At 41.2% G+C, this 15,234-nt stretch overlaps 2 pseudogenes; both read left to right on the top strand.

The window, feature by feature from the left end:
- The window catches only part of LOC117788548, a 60,870-nt pseudogene that overhangs the window by 9,627 nt on the left and 36,009 nt on the right, over positions 1-15,234 (top strand).
- Positions 7,839-12,705, top strand: LOC117784200 (annotated as a pseudogene).

The following is a 15,234-nucleotide window of genomic DNA, read 5'->3' as shown; positions in this document are numbered from 1 at the left end:
TTCAAGTCCCAGCTTGATGTCGATCTTGGCGCCAAGTCCATAAAAAGGCTACGCCCAGGTTTCGGTGGAACCCAGAGCGCGATCATGAGCTTGCCTCAAGCTGCAGCTGAAAAAGTTCTTCAGGTTGGGAAAGTCAAGATTGCGTGGTCAGTGTGCAGGATAGTGTCACGAAACGTGCCAACTAGGTGTTACCGCTGTCTTGAGATTGGCCATATTGCAGCTAGGTGTCAGTCACCAACCGATAGAAGTGGCTGGTGTCTTAAATGTGGCGACTGTGGACATAAGGCGCGTGAGTGCACGAACCAGGCAAAGTGTTTTCTCTGCGCTGCAAATGGTATGCACTCAAGCCACATAGCCGGAAGCCAGCGATGCCCTGCTGCAGCAGACAAAGGAGGAAAAGTGCACACCAGTCATGACTAGATTCCTGCAGCTGAATCTCAATCATTGTGAGGCAGCCCAGGATCTTCTCACGCAGACCGTGCACGAACTAGACGTAGATGTGGCTCTCATCAGCGAGCCTTATAGATGTAACCCCGGTGGAAATTGGATATGGAGCACTTCAGGAAAGGCGGCAATCTGGAAGAGTGGTGAGCCTGCCCTGCAGCTCGAATCGGTTTCGAGAGCAACTCACTTTGTTAGAGCAAGGCTTGGTGAGCATTGGATTTATAGCTGCTACCTCCCCCCGAGTCTCAGCTTTGAGGATTTCAGCTATGTGTTGGACGAGATTGCGATTGATGCCCAGAACCACAGCCCGGTCATCACTGCGGGAGACTTTAACGCGTGGGCCTTAGAGTGGGGAAGTACCCTCACTAATGCTAGAGGACGATGTCTACTCGAAGCATTCGCGCCTCTTGATTTAGCCCTATTAAATCATGGTTGTAGACACACCTTCAGCCGCGCCGGAGCAGGGTCAATCATCGACCTTACCTTTGTCAGCAGTTGCCTGTTTTCCACATCAAACTGGCGAATTGGAGATCATTACACAGCGAGTGACCACGAAGCGATCTTGTTTTCCATTGGAGTGTCGAGTAGGCGAGACAGGAGTCCAGCGCCGAGGGACTTGTCATACAAGGAGGACACACTCAACTGTCATACCTTTGCTGGTATGATGAGCAATGTTGCTTTTTCCGGCACAGCAGAACATATGTCAGAGCAGCTGTCACAGCTCCTCATACATGCATGTGACGCCAGTATGGTGAAAAGTAGGCCATATAAGAGGCATCACAGGCCAGCCTACTGGTGGAATGACGAGATTGCCGAAGCACGCAGGAGATGCCTTTCATTGAGACGACAATACCAGCGCGCGAGAAGAAGGAACGACGTAAACTGGCAATCACTTCAATTGCGATTTAGAGAAGCTAGGAGGGCTTTAAATAATGCAATTCGTATAAGCAAGAGAGAGTGTTTCCTTAAACTGTGTGACTCGGCGGAACACGACCCCTGGGGTAAGGCGTACAAGATGGTCGTCAAACGAATTTACGCCAATAGACAAGAATCTCCGAGCGACCCCGCACAACTTAGAGCGATTGTAGAGAAACTCTTCCCGTTTCGAGAGAACAGTCTTGAGCACAGTAGCGTCGACCCAGTGGCACCTTTTGAGGTTGAGGCTGTAACCGCTGACGAAGTTCTCGCAGCCGCCCGGAGAATGAAGCCTGGAAAAGCTCCTGGTCCAGACGCCGTACCGAACCGCGCCGTGAGGCTTGCCATCTCGCTGCGACCAGACTTGTTTGCGAAGGTGTATACGCAATGTCTACGCGAAGGCATCTTTCCGGATAGATGGAAAATCCAGAAGTTGGTGCTGATTCCGAAGCCCGGCAAGCCGACAGGGGAAGCGTCATCGTACAGACCGATCTGCCTGATCGATGCAATGGGGAAGCTGCTAGAGCGACTTATCTGCTCGAGACTTGAGATAGCAATCAGTAGCAGCGGAGGGCTATCCCCCCATCAATACGGCTTCAGGAGGTCATTCTCAACTATTGACGCCATCCGGAAGGTGACGGAGATTGCTTCCAAAGCAAAGGAAGGCACCAGATGGAGAGGCGGATCCAAGCAATATTGCCTGATTGCTACCCTGGATGTCAAGAATGCATTCAACACGGCGGACTGGAGAAGCATTCTGGACGCGCTAAGATCCTTTGGCGTCCCACCGTACCTCTATACCCTGGTGATGAACTACTTCGGTAGCAGACAACTGCGATACTCAACTACGGTCGGTACTGTGTCACATAGCGTCACAGCAGGAGTGCCTCAAGGATCAGTGTTAGGGCCCCTGTTGTGGAACGCTATGTATGATGGAATTCTTCGGCTGCCACTCCCAGCTGGCTGTCAAATAATCGGGTACGCGGATGACGTTGCACTTGTGGTCGTTGCCAAGTACCTAGGAGAGGCAGAAGTCATCTGTAGTGCGGCAATTGCACTGGTGATGCAGTGGCTCCGGTCAGTAGGCCTGGAACTTGCCACCCATAAGACAGAGGCCGTGCTCGTCAGCAGCCGAAAGAGGGTGGAGACGGCTCGCATCAGAATTGGAGACAGCGTTGTCATATCGAAAAGAGCCATCCGGTACCTGGGAGTTATGATTGACACCCGCTTAAGCTTCCGGGAACACCTAGCATCCGTGCAGGAAAAAGTAGCACACTCGAGTCGCGCACTGGCCAGGATTATGCTCAATACCAGGGGACCCAAGCAAGAGAGACGGATGCTGTTAATGAGCGTCGTTCGCTCCATCACGATGTATGCTGCGCCGATTTGGGCAGACGCTATGAAGGTGAAGAGCTATGCCAGAGGTATAAAAGCGACATACCGGCTCTGTGCATTGCGTGTATGCAGTGCATTCAGAACTGTGTCAGACGATGCGGCCCTGGTCATTTCTGGCATGGTACCGATCGACTTGCTGGCCGCCGAGGAAAAATCCGTAGATGCTGAAGTATTAGCTGGACAGACGAGAAGGAGTTCACGCTTGGAGGCAAGGGATGCGACCTTGTCAACCTGGCAGGCGCGTTGGGACGCATCGTCCAAGAGCCGCTGGACGCACCGCCTCATACCCAACATCAGGCGATGGACCAAGCGAAAACACGGAAGGGTCAACTTTATCTGACGCAGCTTCTGAGTGGACATGGATGCTTCAGGCAGTATCTCCACAGGTTTGGCCACGAGGCTTCTGCCTGCTGCACCTGGTGCGAGGACGAAGTCAGCGAAGACGCCGCGCATGTCACGTTCTACTGTGGACGTTTTAACGGTCAGAGGCAGCGACTATCTGTGCTGGCTGGAACAGAGATAACCCCCGAGAACTTGGTGGAGCTGATGATAGAACGCTTCGAAGTCTGGGAGGAAGCCTGTAACTTTGCGGCTACCATCATGCAGGAGCTACGCAAAGTCGAGAGAGAGCGAAACAGACGGGAGTAGAAGTAGTCTTTGTCCCTGCGACGCAGTGATTAACATCAGTTCCGCAGGGATAGGCTCCTCCACTTCCAGCGTTACCCAACGTTATTTGTATTATTATGTTAAGTTCTTAGAGTTATTTAACAAAAAGAAGTAAATAAAAAATGAATTAAAAAAAAAAAAACATACACTTATAGATGGTCCTTTTGCAGCATTTCAGTGGCAATTGTTATCGCTGCATTGGCCGGTCCCCAATGGCTTTACACGGAGGAAAAGTTGCCCAATGCCAACTATAATGGTACAGCCAACTTCAATGCTTTGGACGATGGCGCCTATATAACCAAATATACCAAGTCCAGTCTCTGGATATTGTGTACAACGATGCCAGGTGAGTTTAAATGAAGACAAATGTCAGAGTGTCAATGACATTGCGCATACGTCGTGTGGTCCGTGTGATTTAATGAGGCATGTCTATGGCAACTAAAAATGTGCAAGCACCAAACATTGTCAATCATCCCAAGTTTGCTAGTTGACCAATCATCCCATCAGTCAGTCAGTCAGTCAGCCCATCAAGTAAACAAATAAAATGAAGCAACAGCCGCCAATTAAGTTTGGACTCGGACAGAGAATCAAACTCGGACTATGCTGGTGATGACGATGTTGGAGTTGATTTATTTGCATGACACAACTGACAGAGCAGGCAATAGCTTGCTCACCAATACCCTGTAATTACCGAATGTGGAAAGAAGGCTATATTCAATTGAAACAAAACAAAAAATAGACTGAAAACTACGAATTTTGATTCTATCTGAAACTTTAAAAATATATCTTGTCTATATCCCGTCTGATCGCAGTGATTTGGGATCTTTTTTTTTTGTGTCAAGGTTACTTGTAGTCCAGCACACTTCTCTAGTTTAACTCGTCTAATGATATTTAAAATAATTAAAATTTTGTTCTGTTTTATAATAATTTCTATAATAAAAATTGACAAATAATTTGTACTTTTAGTTTTTATAATAAAAATTTAAATTAATAATAGTTTTTAATCTAAAACGAATTTTGATTTTGTCTAAAACTACGAAAAGGTTCCTTTAAAAATATCTTGTCTATATCCCGCCTGAACGCAGTGATTTAAAAATTTTTTTTTTGTTTCAGGGTTACTTGTAGTCCAGCACATTTCTCTAGTTTAACTCGTCTAATGATATTTTAAATAATTGCAATTTTGCTAACTTATGCACATTTGATGTTGTTACAGGGTAACTGCTAAGCGAGCATACTCGTTTATCTCAACATTAATTTATTTCGATAAAACCGACATTCGACGTCGAAAAGTTTCTTTAATATCACCGATATTTAGTTACTGCTTTTTAATTGTAGAGGATAATTGCTAGTTGGTTTCACTTGTCCACTTTTAAATGAGTAACCATTTTTTGTATACACAATAATTGAATTGTTTTTTTTTTCAGGCCTGGACATTGACACATACAACTGCATGAAAATTGATTACTTTCCCTTGGAGGGCTATCAACCGGATCCGCATGACTCAACGTCTGCTATACCCTGTAAGTAAGAAAATATTTCGAGAAGAGAGAGCTTCCACACTAGCTACTTTTGCTGCTACACACCTCTGTAATCCTCATAAGTATTAACGAACTCATATTTATCATAAATGAATTTCTATAAATTTTATATTCCATATGAACCTAAGAGTATTACGTAGTAAAGATCTGATACGTAATTGCGACACATGAATGCGACTTATAAATTGGGTGGGTTTTAAAACAGAACTGTTTCTCATTTAAAATGCTTTTGCGAAACTTGACATTTTTTCTGTTTCTCAATTTCATCAGAAAAGAAGCACTGAGGAAAGGTGGACAGAGGAGAGTTGTTGAGAGGAAGGGGAGATTTATTTGTACCCACATTGAGAATTAAGTTTCACAAGAAGTCAATCGCTGCGTACTTGACCATGATAACAGATAAACGTATTTCTATAGCTTGTTTTCACCATTTCAACGACACATGCAAGTAGGAAGTGCAATCGTGAATGAAATTTCAAGGACATGCTCATTAAAGCATGCTTCAGATTTCAATAGACTTAACTATATGTATATGCAATTGTGAAGCATTTCAAAATAATTAAATGCAATCTGGATTAAGAAAGTTCATAGAATTCATGTCTGCAGCAAATTTGAAATTCAATACAAATTACTTATTTCTCTTGGGAAATTTACTAATTGGATTAGGAAAGTCTTTAAAAGGGGGCTTTTCACATCAGTAGTAAGTTTCTCCACTACCAACTTATTTAATGTATAAATGTGTGCAAGTGAATGGAAATGTGAATGTGAAAGTGACTATATGAATATTCGCATTGCGTATGTATTTTCTATTGTTCTCCCTTTATATTGTTATTTTTTTTTTTTGGACTTGCTTAATTCCTTATTATATTTGTTTTTGATTTCAATTGCGATTGATTCTCTTTGACATTGCAATTTGATTAAGTTTTTCCTCGATTTCGAAATATTTCATTAATTTTCTGCAGCGAATGACAGAAAAAATATGGGGGGGAAAAAATATATAAAACGCCGCTGGTGTCAATTTTTTATATTAAATAAAATGGGTATAAAACTATTAGACAGCAAAGTGCTGCTGTTTCTCCTTCATTGCATTGTTTGGTATTTTCCAATATTTTTGTTATATATTTATTCGTTTTTTATTTATTTATAGCTTTTCTGTTTTTGCTTTTTAATTCTGGTCCTGAGCTAGAGCCGGAGGGAAAACCACACAACCTACACGCCATACTTTCGACATTTGTGTTACTTTTCTCTGTCCTCTTCTCTTCCCCCACCCCGTCTTCTTCTCCGGCTGTCGAAACGCCCACAAGTCCACCAACAAGCAACATGCCCCTGCTAACTGTTTATTGCCTTTGACCAATTGCAGATACGGTAACCAAATCCTGCCCCATATTTCTGGCCGCGGGCATCTTTCTGCTCATCAGTTTCATTATCTTTTTGATACCCACGTGCTCGCATCGGAATAGTATATTCTATTTCAGTGCTGGAATTCTGTTTATCGTTAGTGGTAAGTTGCATAATTAATAATTGCATAATGCTAATGCTAATGATGATAATAAGAAACTAGCTAATGCTGATGCTAGTGCTAAATAAAACGACAGTTGTGCTACAACTAATGCTAATACTAAATGCAAATGCATTGATGCGGATATTCATATTGGCGATACAAATATTTATTATGATGCAAATAACATTACTAGAGAGTTACTAATACTAATTTAAATGATAATGCTAATGCTTAAACTAATGCTGATGCTAGTTAATAGTACCACTTATTTCAATGCAATTGCAAATTCAAATACTATTACTAATGCTAATGCTAATGCTAATGCTAAAGCTAATGCTAATGCTAATGCTAATGCTAATGCTAATGCTAATGCTAATGCTAATGCTAATGCTAATGCTAATGCTAATGCTAATGCTAATGCTAATGCTAATGCTAATGCTAATGCTAATGCTAATGCTTATGCTAATGCTAATGCTAATGCTAATGCTAATGCTAATGCTAATGCTAATGCTAATGCTAATGCTAATGCTAATGCTAATGCTAATGCTAATGCTAATGCTAATGCTAATGCTAATGCTAATGCTAATGCTAATGCTAATGCTAATGCTAATGCTAATGCTAATGCTAATCCTAATCCTAATCCTAATGCTAATGCTACTGTTCTACAGGTCTAGTTATGCTCATCGGATTGATTGCCTATATATCGATACTCAAAGCTGAGATCGGTTCCAAACTCCGATCTCGTTCTACACTTCAGCCTGCGCTTTTCAAGGTGACCTACGGTCAGAGTTTCTTCCTGTTTGTGTTTGGTTTCATCGCAACAGAGTTTGTTGAGTGCTTAACATCTTTCTCTACATTCATCTGCAGGAATTCAGTTACCACAGTGTAAGTATGTTGGAGGCGATGAAGGAGTAAGTGTGACCACAACCGCCATAATAATTAAGCACAATTAAAATTGCGGATTCGGAAAAAAAAGGACGATAAAATGTTCTTTCGTGTCCACATCCGTTCATTAACGAAATGATAAAATTCCAAATGAAATAAATTCAGTGCTACATATTCCCCAGATGCAGTTGTTACGACTTCTTTTTTTAGAGTAAATAGAATGTTATTGCCACTCGCACTTACAATCTGCTCAAAGAAACACTTCCAGGGAAATATTTACCTAAAGAGGCATCCATTCCAGCTGATTCATTTGGTTTTCAACCTCAAAGGAAAAACGTACAAAGTGAAGGAGCTTCAGGCGAACTGAATGCAATTTGAAGTTGCATATTTCTTGTTGCTCGACAAATCGACACATTTCAAAACAGTTCCAAGTAACTGTTAGCCCAACTGATTTCCCTACAGAGTCCCTAACAGCATTTGTTATCAGCGACTCAGTTATGCTTTCATTGGAAGTCGTAATTTACTGCAATTTCAGCTTTCTCTTTGATGTGGCATGCTTTTGACTTTGACTTTTGCTTTTACTTTCACTTTCTGCCCTTCTTTCCCTTTCTTATTTCACTAATTCTGTTTCTCTCTCTTTCTCTCTTACTTCTGCTCACTCTTCCTCTACAGCGCCTGCCCTGCTTCAGTGTGACCAACATTCATGCCAAGATCAAGGAAGATCAGGCTGAGAATGCTCTCAGCCATTCTTACAAGCGTTATAAGCAACCAGGCACAGTTGCAACCTCTGCATCCGAGGAGTCGCTCTCTCAAGCAATGACACAGCAACAACAACAACAACAGCAACAACAACAACAGCAACGTCTTAATCAACAGCAACCGCAATTGCATCAACAATTGGCGTTGCGGGCGAGCAATGCTCGATTGCATCAGGTGCACGATGCCGGACTCAATGCTCCCTTTCAGACACAGACATTGCCTGGAGGTTTCGCCTGTCGCAAGCATCCCAATGCCAACAGAGGTGGATCCAATTTGAATCTCTATCTGCCAAATGATTTGGAGCGCCGGTAAGTCCTCCCACATATATGTATATATGTGCCTTAAAAAATTTTACATAAATTATTAATCAATGAATTCATTCTTATGCTGGGTTTACATAGGGGCATACATATCTGAGCGATTCACATAATTTCGCTAGCATCTCTTTTTTTTGCGGATCAAATTATCATTGGCAATTAAAAATGTTCATAAAAAAAAGAGTTAATTTGAGCTGGTTCCACTAAAACAGCTGTCAAACTATTTTCTGTCAAATCCGTGCCAACCTTTTGGCACCAAAAATATGAGGCACGGAATGACACTGGTGCTCACATTACTGAAAGTGACACATATTTTGTGCCACTTGAATTTTTTTGTCACAGTATTTGTGGTCACATTGCTCCAAGTTTTCATTTCTAATCAACTCCTTATTTATTTAATAATTGTCAAGCTTTAAGCAGCCGACACTTAACTATACATTTAAATTAACAAATAAATTAAATTATTACTGTGTAATTCAAATATAAATATAAATATTCTGGGGTATCTAAAATCACTAAGCAAATAACCTATAGAGAAGTCATCCCATACAACTGAAAGTGTAAGGGTGGAATGTCAGAACATGTTAAAAAATAGAAAATTAAGATACTTTCTAACAAATGAACTCAATGTTCGTATTAAAAGTGGTTGGAATCGGTTCTGAGGCGAGATTGAGTCAACAGTCAACAGTACTCCACCTTCAATTCGAGTAATACGATCGCACCTATATATATTATATTTAGAAGAAAAATCTGAAGCGGCAGTTTTGAGCCAGGTCTCAGTAAAACAGATGATGTCAAAATCAAAGGAATGACTGTTTAGAAATAGGCTAGATAGCTTACTATTAAGGCCTCGTACATTTTGGTAAGCTACAGAGATAGAGGAAATTAGTTTTTTGAGACTTCGTTTGAAGATATAACAGGTAAAGAGGAGCCATCACCTAATATCGGGTTCCAATCTCTCTTTCGATTTGCATTTCATTTGTACTCAGCCACAAAGATATGTTCGGGTCAAAAGTGTGCTTGACTCCTTATAGCGAAATTCGTATAAAACAACACTTTAAATTTAATTCTGACGCGTTTCATTTTTTTTCGTAAAAAATTATGATAAATTGGACTAAAATCTTGTCTTGTAAATTTGCCAAGTCAAAGATTTAACTAACTTCAAACTTTCATAACTTTGTAAAAACAAAACCGATTTTGAAGCGGAATGTCATTTTGATCATGGTTTATATGGGTGTAGATTTTTGAAAAATGAAAATTTCAAATCTCAAGTTATCACTTTTAATCAACTCACTATAGCGTAATTAGTATGAAACATTCTTTGTAAAAAATCCTGGTAAATCGGACAAAAATTTTGACTTGTAATGTTGCTAAGTCAAAGATTCGAGTAACTTCAAACTTGCATAAGTTTGTAAAAACTCAACCGATTTTAAGCGGAATGTCATTTTGATCATGGTTTGATATTTAATTTATTCTGCAATCAAATTAAATTAATGTTAAAAAATTTAAATTTTGTTTTGAATTTAATGCAAAGGAAAATTTCAAATTTCCATCTTTCAATACTTTAAATTTGATTCTGAGACGTTTAATTATTTTATAAAGAATCATGTCAAATTTGACGAATATTTTGTCTTGTTAAGTTGCTAAGTCAAAGGTCTAACCAACTTTAAACTCTCATAGCTTGGGTAAAACTGGACCGATTTTCAGTGATATCAGAGCCGAAAGGATAAAACCGAAGTAGAACCTCCTACCGAAATAGTTGCTTCGCGTCAAACCAACTGCAAATGTTAAAGGTTTTCAGCCATGTACTTAATAAATGACTGATAAATCAAGACATGGATATTTTCATTGTTTATTTAAATGTCCATTGTAGATTCTTCTTTGAGAAACCAGCTGTGTCCAAGTGTAATTTGCATTCGCGCAGCTTGGCCAAGTCGTTAAATGAGCTGTGCATGGAACCCGCGCTGGCTGCACCACCGGCACCACCGCCACTTCATGCCACATTGCCGCCCGATCCACCAGCCACGTTTGCCGATTTGCCGCAGGAGTTTCTCTGACACGGTCCGTTTCAACCACAACGGACATCTATAATCTCAGTTCCTTCCTCAGCTCAAATGCAGAGGAAGCAGCGACGCAACATGGCCACAAATACCCAGCAAATGCCACGAGATGAGGATGATGATCACACCGAGGCAAGACTCTGTGGACTGAAGCGTGGTCTACGCAAACTAAAGACGAGCTCTTCAATGAGTTTTGCAAGCGTGCAGGAATGCGGGCAAAACCAAAGAACATCTATTACATTCCAAGTGAGGATTCCGATGGAACGCCTCCGGCCCAGATGTCGTTGTCCCAACAAATACGTCGCACTCTCGAGGAAGGTCGTGAGCGAAGCCAAAACCGCAACAACAACATTAACAACAACAACAGTAACAACAACAACAGTAACAACAATAACAGCAGCAACAATAACAACGATGATGATGAGGACGGCGATGATAATGGATTTCGACAGTTTCTGTTCTGACTCCTGGCGTTACTTTGGACGGAGATCATCTCTATATTGTGGGCGGTAAGTCTGACAGCAACTGTAGATCGAAATCTTAAATGGGTAGCGTTAAAAATAGGCAGCAGATGCTCTACATACATATGTTTACAGGGTATTTACTTGCATTCTCAAACACCTTTGAAAGTAAAGAAGTGGGAGTCACATTCTTAGAGTTAGAATGAGGATTCAGATATGTTAGACACAGCTACAGAATATCTATTAGTTACAATCACATTGGCTGACACTGTTTTTACACTTTACCAAGCCATTGGGTAGAGGAGAAACAGGGTAACTGCCAGTCGAGTAAGCCCATTTTTTTCTAAAATATACACTGTTTTTATATACACTGTTTTTCTCAAATGACACTGTTTTTACACTTTACCGAACCATTGGGAAGAGGAGAAACAGGGTAACTACCGGTCGAGTAAGCCCATTTTTTTCTCAAATGTACACTGTTTTTATATACACTGTTTTTCTCAAATGACACTGTTTTTACACTTTACCGAACCATTGGGTAGAGGAGAAACAGGGTAACTACCAGTCGAGTAAGCCCATTTTTTTCTCAAATATATTGCTGGATGTAAATAACTTTTTTGGGCAAGCAAATGCATATTAAGTAACTTTTTAAGTGATTACAGGGTATGCGCTGGTCGATCAATTTCAAATACAGTTGATAGCAGCAGTGTTTCCACCACCATTGAACGAAGAATGTTTGTTAGCTTTCGACTAACAGTTCAAAGCCGATTACAGGGTATCAACAAGTTGAGCATTCTTCCATTCACCCTATTTACAGATGCTGCACAACTTGGCCTACCACGACGCAGCTCGATGTGTGTAGATCCGCATTTCCCCCCGCTAATGCCGATGCCAATGCCAATGCCGATGCCGATGCCGATGCGCAGGTTGAACTCGAATCTGTCGCTGCACACGCCACAAACGGAGATCTGGCCATGGGCGTCGCAACAGCGTCTGGCATCGGAGCACGGACAAAGCCGGACACTACCGCGCTGCTTTCGCGACAACCGGCGGGCAGTCAGGATAGTCTGGGCTCAATGCAGAGCAACTACAGCGCGAGTCAGCAGTTTTACGCAGTTGATGCAACAGCATCAACAGCAGCTCCAACAACAGAATCGCTATCTGTCCACATTGACGTTGCCTCTGCCGCTTCCCCAGCAACGTGCTTGCAACGAGGAGCTGCCATCACAGGGTCCGTCACAGTCGGGAGTGCAGTGGCCCGCCGCGATACCCTCCTCCCCCTCCAATTATGGCCATGGACAGAGCCGTTTTCATCCACAGCCGCTCTACGTTCCCGTTTCCAGCAGCGTTGCACCTTCTTCCTCCGCATCTGCCTCTGCCGCTGCCGCTGCCTCTGCCCTACCTCCCAAGTTCCAGAGGTCCTACGCCTTTGATGATGTCCAGCGTCGAGCGAGCTTAGCCGTCAACGATGCCTTCGATCTGGATGAGCTCGAGCGAGAAAGGCGACGTTCCCACGCGAGTCTCTTCATACCACAGCCTCTGATCCAACCCCAATCGCAATCCCAATCCCAGTCCCAACCGCAACCCCATTCCCAATCTCAATCTCAATATCGGGAGCCCTATGATGTCATCAATGGAACTGCAGTTTGAAGTGTTAATGTTGATATTGAGAGTAGTCCAAATCTCTGGTCAGATAATACCACAAACTTTGAAATAATCACAGTCGTAGTCTGTAGCTGATAATTTATCGATAATATATCGATATTTAAGCACATTCATCTCTGCGAGTACATCTAAATATTCAAAATCCATCTATTTAGTTATACTTACACTTCTTCAAATTTCATCCCACGGTTTATCTGACTTTCAGCTGTAATAATAGGTGTTTTCGATAACAATATATATCGATCATACATTTCTATTTCATATGAAGCACCTGTCTTTTTCACCTAAACATTCGCAAACCGTTTTTCCATAACTATTTCTGATTTCTACATTAGTCACATTTATAGAAATAAGTACATGAGTATTATCGAATACTATATACATAAATGTCCAATATAAATATCAATATTGCTGTTATCGATAAAAATATATATCGATCATATATTTACATTTCGTATGAAACACCCGTGCTTTTCTTCTTAGCATTCGGTACCGTTTTTCGATAACTATTTCTGATTTCTACACATATCACATGTGTATAATCGAATACTTTATAAATGTCCATTATAAATATTAATATAATTCAGTGTCGAATTACGAATTTACCTAAGGACACTTAATAAGTGCATCCTCTTATATTGAGGTTTCAATTTCAATTTAACATAAACTGAACTTTTTAGATTTAAATGTTAAATAAGATATTTATGATATCGATAACTTTCGCCCTAATTTTTCGACGTTTGGAATACTGAGTTCTAAGTAAGTCACATTTGTAAGGATAATATATGTATATGTGTGTTTTAAGCATTATCGAATATGTTATAGACGTCCATATATAGATATCTGTATAATTCAGTGTCGAATTTACGAATTTACCTAAGAGGATTCATTAAGTGTACCTCCATATATTGAGGTTTCAATTAATTTTAAATGGAAGTTACGTATAAATGCTATATAATATATCTGAATAACCATATATGTATGTATATTTGGGTATTTGCTGGTTTATCGCCTGTTGCGATGGATTTTAAAAACTGGTGGAGCAATTAACGATCAATTAATTTTTATGTACAGCTTTTCACACTTATTTGTGAGGTCGATCGGACAGACTTTTAATACTTTGGTTGAACATCACTGATCCGTACATCCTTAAACCCACCCACTTTCCACCAAGGGGGTTAAATATGTGAAATCGCAAACAATGAAATATTTGTCGAATCAATTGTGATACAGAAAATGTATATGTGAGTTTGGGATCGATCGGATAAACAACAGAAAAGTTAAATACAAAAATTTTCCTAATATTTATTTCCTCTTAAGGGTGTCATTTATCAAAATTTCATACATATTTCATTATAACTTGATAACCGGAACAGAAAAAATAGTGTGAAATCTGTGAAAAACCGAACGGGTGAACAACAGAAAAGCCGAAGACAACAGTTTTCCGCCCATTTAACCCCACTTGAGGGTGTAATTTTTAAAGTCTTGTCTAAGTTCTCTCTCATAAGTGAAAACTAGTTTTAAATTTCAGAAATCCAGCTCTTTGTGGCTTGGACTGTGCGTTGAATGTCAATCACAGAGTTTTTCTATACAAAGTTTTGATGAAAATCGAACTAACCTAACATTTCTATCATATAGGACCTATAAAACTATATTATAGTAAAACATACGAAATCCAAAAGATTTAGATTTAATATTATACCAAATATTGAGTGTGATATTATAGATGTTAATTTTGTGGCCTGTGAGCCAAGATCTGAGCTACAGTCGATACTTCACTATAACGATCCGACACATTCTCTAGATGTTGACATAGATGTACTTTATGCATATACGTGTATATGTATTAGAATTTCCTTTGAGCGAAATATATTTCGGAATTTTCCGGCGCGGCTAGTTAGCTATAGGGAGGCTTTACTGTACTACTGTATTTCAATTAAACAAATAAAAATATATGTATGAATGTAACTTGAGGGTTTAATCAATCTTTATTGGCTAGACGGAACGGGACGGGGCGGGACATCACGGGACATCACGGGTCCGAAATGCAACTGAAGTTGGTCAAGAGTTGTCCAATCAATTTGCTGGACAGGATCGCAGGACGCAGTTCATCATCCATTTGCGGTGATCCTGTTCAGCAAAATGATCGCAGAATCCTTCTCACATATTCATGCGCTTCCAAAACTCTTGGCTGGGCGACAATGCCGGACTGGAGGTGGCATGTGATCCTGTGCCAGAGGATGATTTGCTCACCAGCTGGAGAGGATTGTGATGGTTACTCAGGCTGCTCGTCAGACTGCTCGTAGAGTCGCCCACATCGCTCAGGGCGTCCAGCAGCCCAAGCAGATTTGGAGCTGGAGCCACTGCATCCGTTAAGCTGCTGGGCGCAGTGTGTGGTCGACCTGGAGGCAAAAAGCTAGAATTCATTTTATTTATGGGCGCACTCCAAGGACGCTTGGCCTTCAGTCCGGTTGTCGCTTGTTCCTCCGCCTGATTGCCAAAGAGCAACTGCATCTTGGCCATGGAACGCTGCAACTTGCGACTCGCTGGAGGCGTGCACATCCTCTCCAGCGAGGTGTGTGCTGCTGCTCAGGGATCTAGTTGCAGCTGCGACTCGGCCGCCAGTAGTTG

The sequence above is a fragment of the Drosophila innubila genome, chromosome X (assembly GCF_004354385.1).
Source record: "Drosophila innubila isolate TH190305 chromosome X, UK_Dinn_1.0, whole genome shotgun sequence".
Taxonomy (NCBI): domain Eukaryota; kingdom Metazoa; phylum Arthropoda; class Insecta; order Diptera; family Drosophilidae; genus Drosophila; species Drosophila innubila.
The sequence above is the reverse complement of the archived record's forward strand: the minus strand, read 5'-3'. Positions and strand labels throughout refer to the sequence as shown.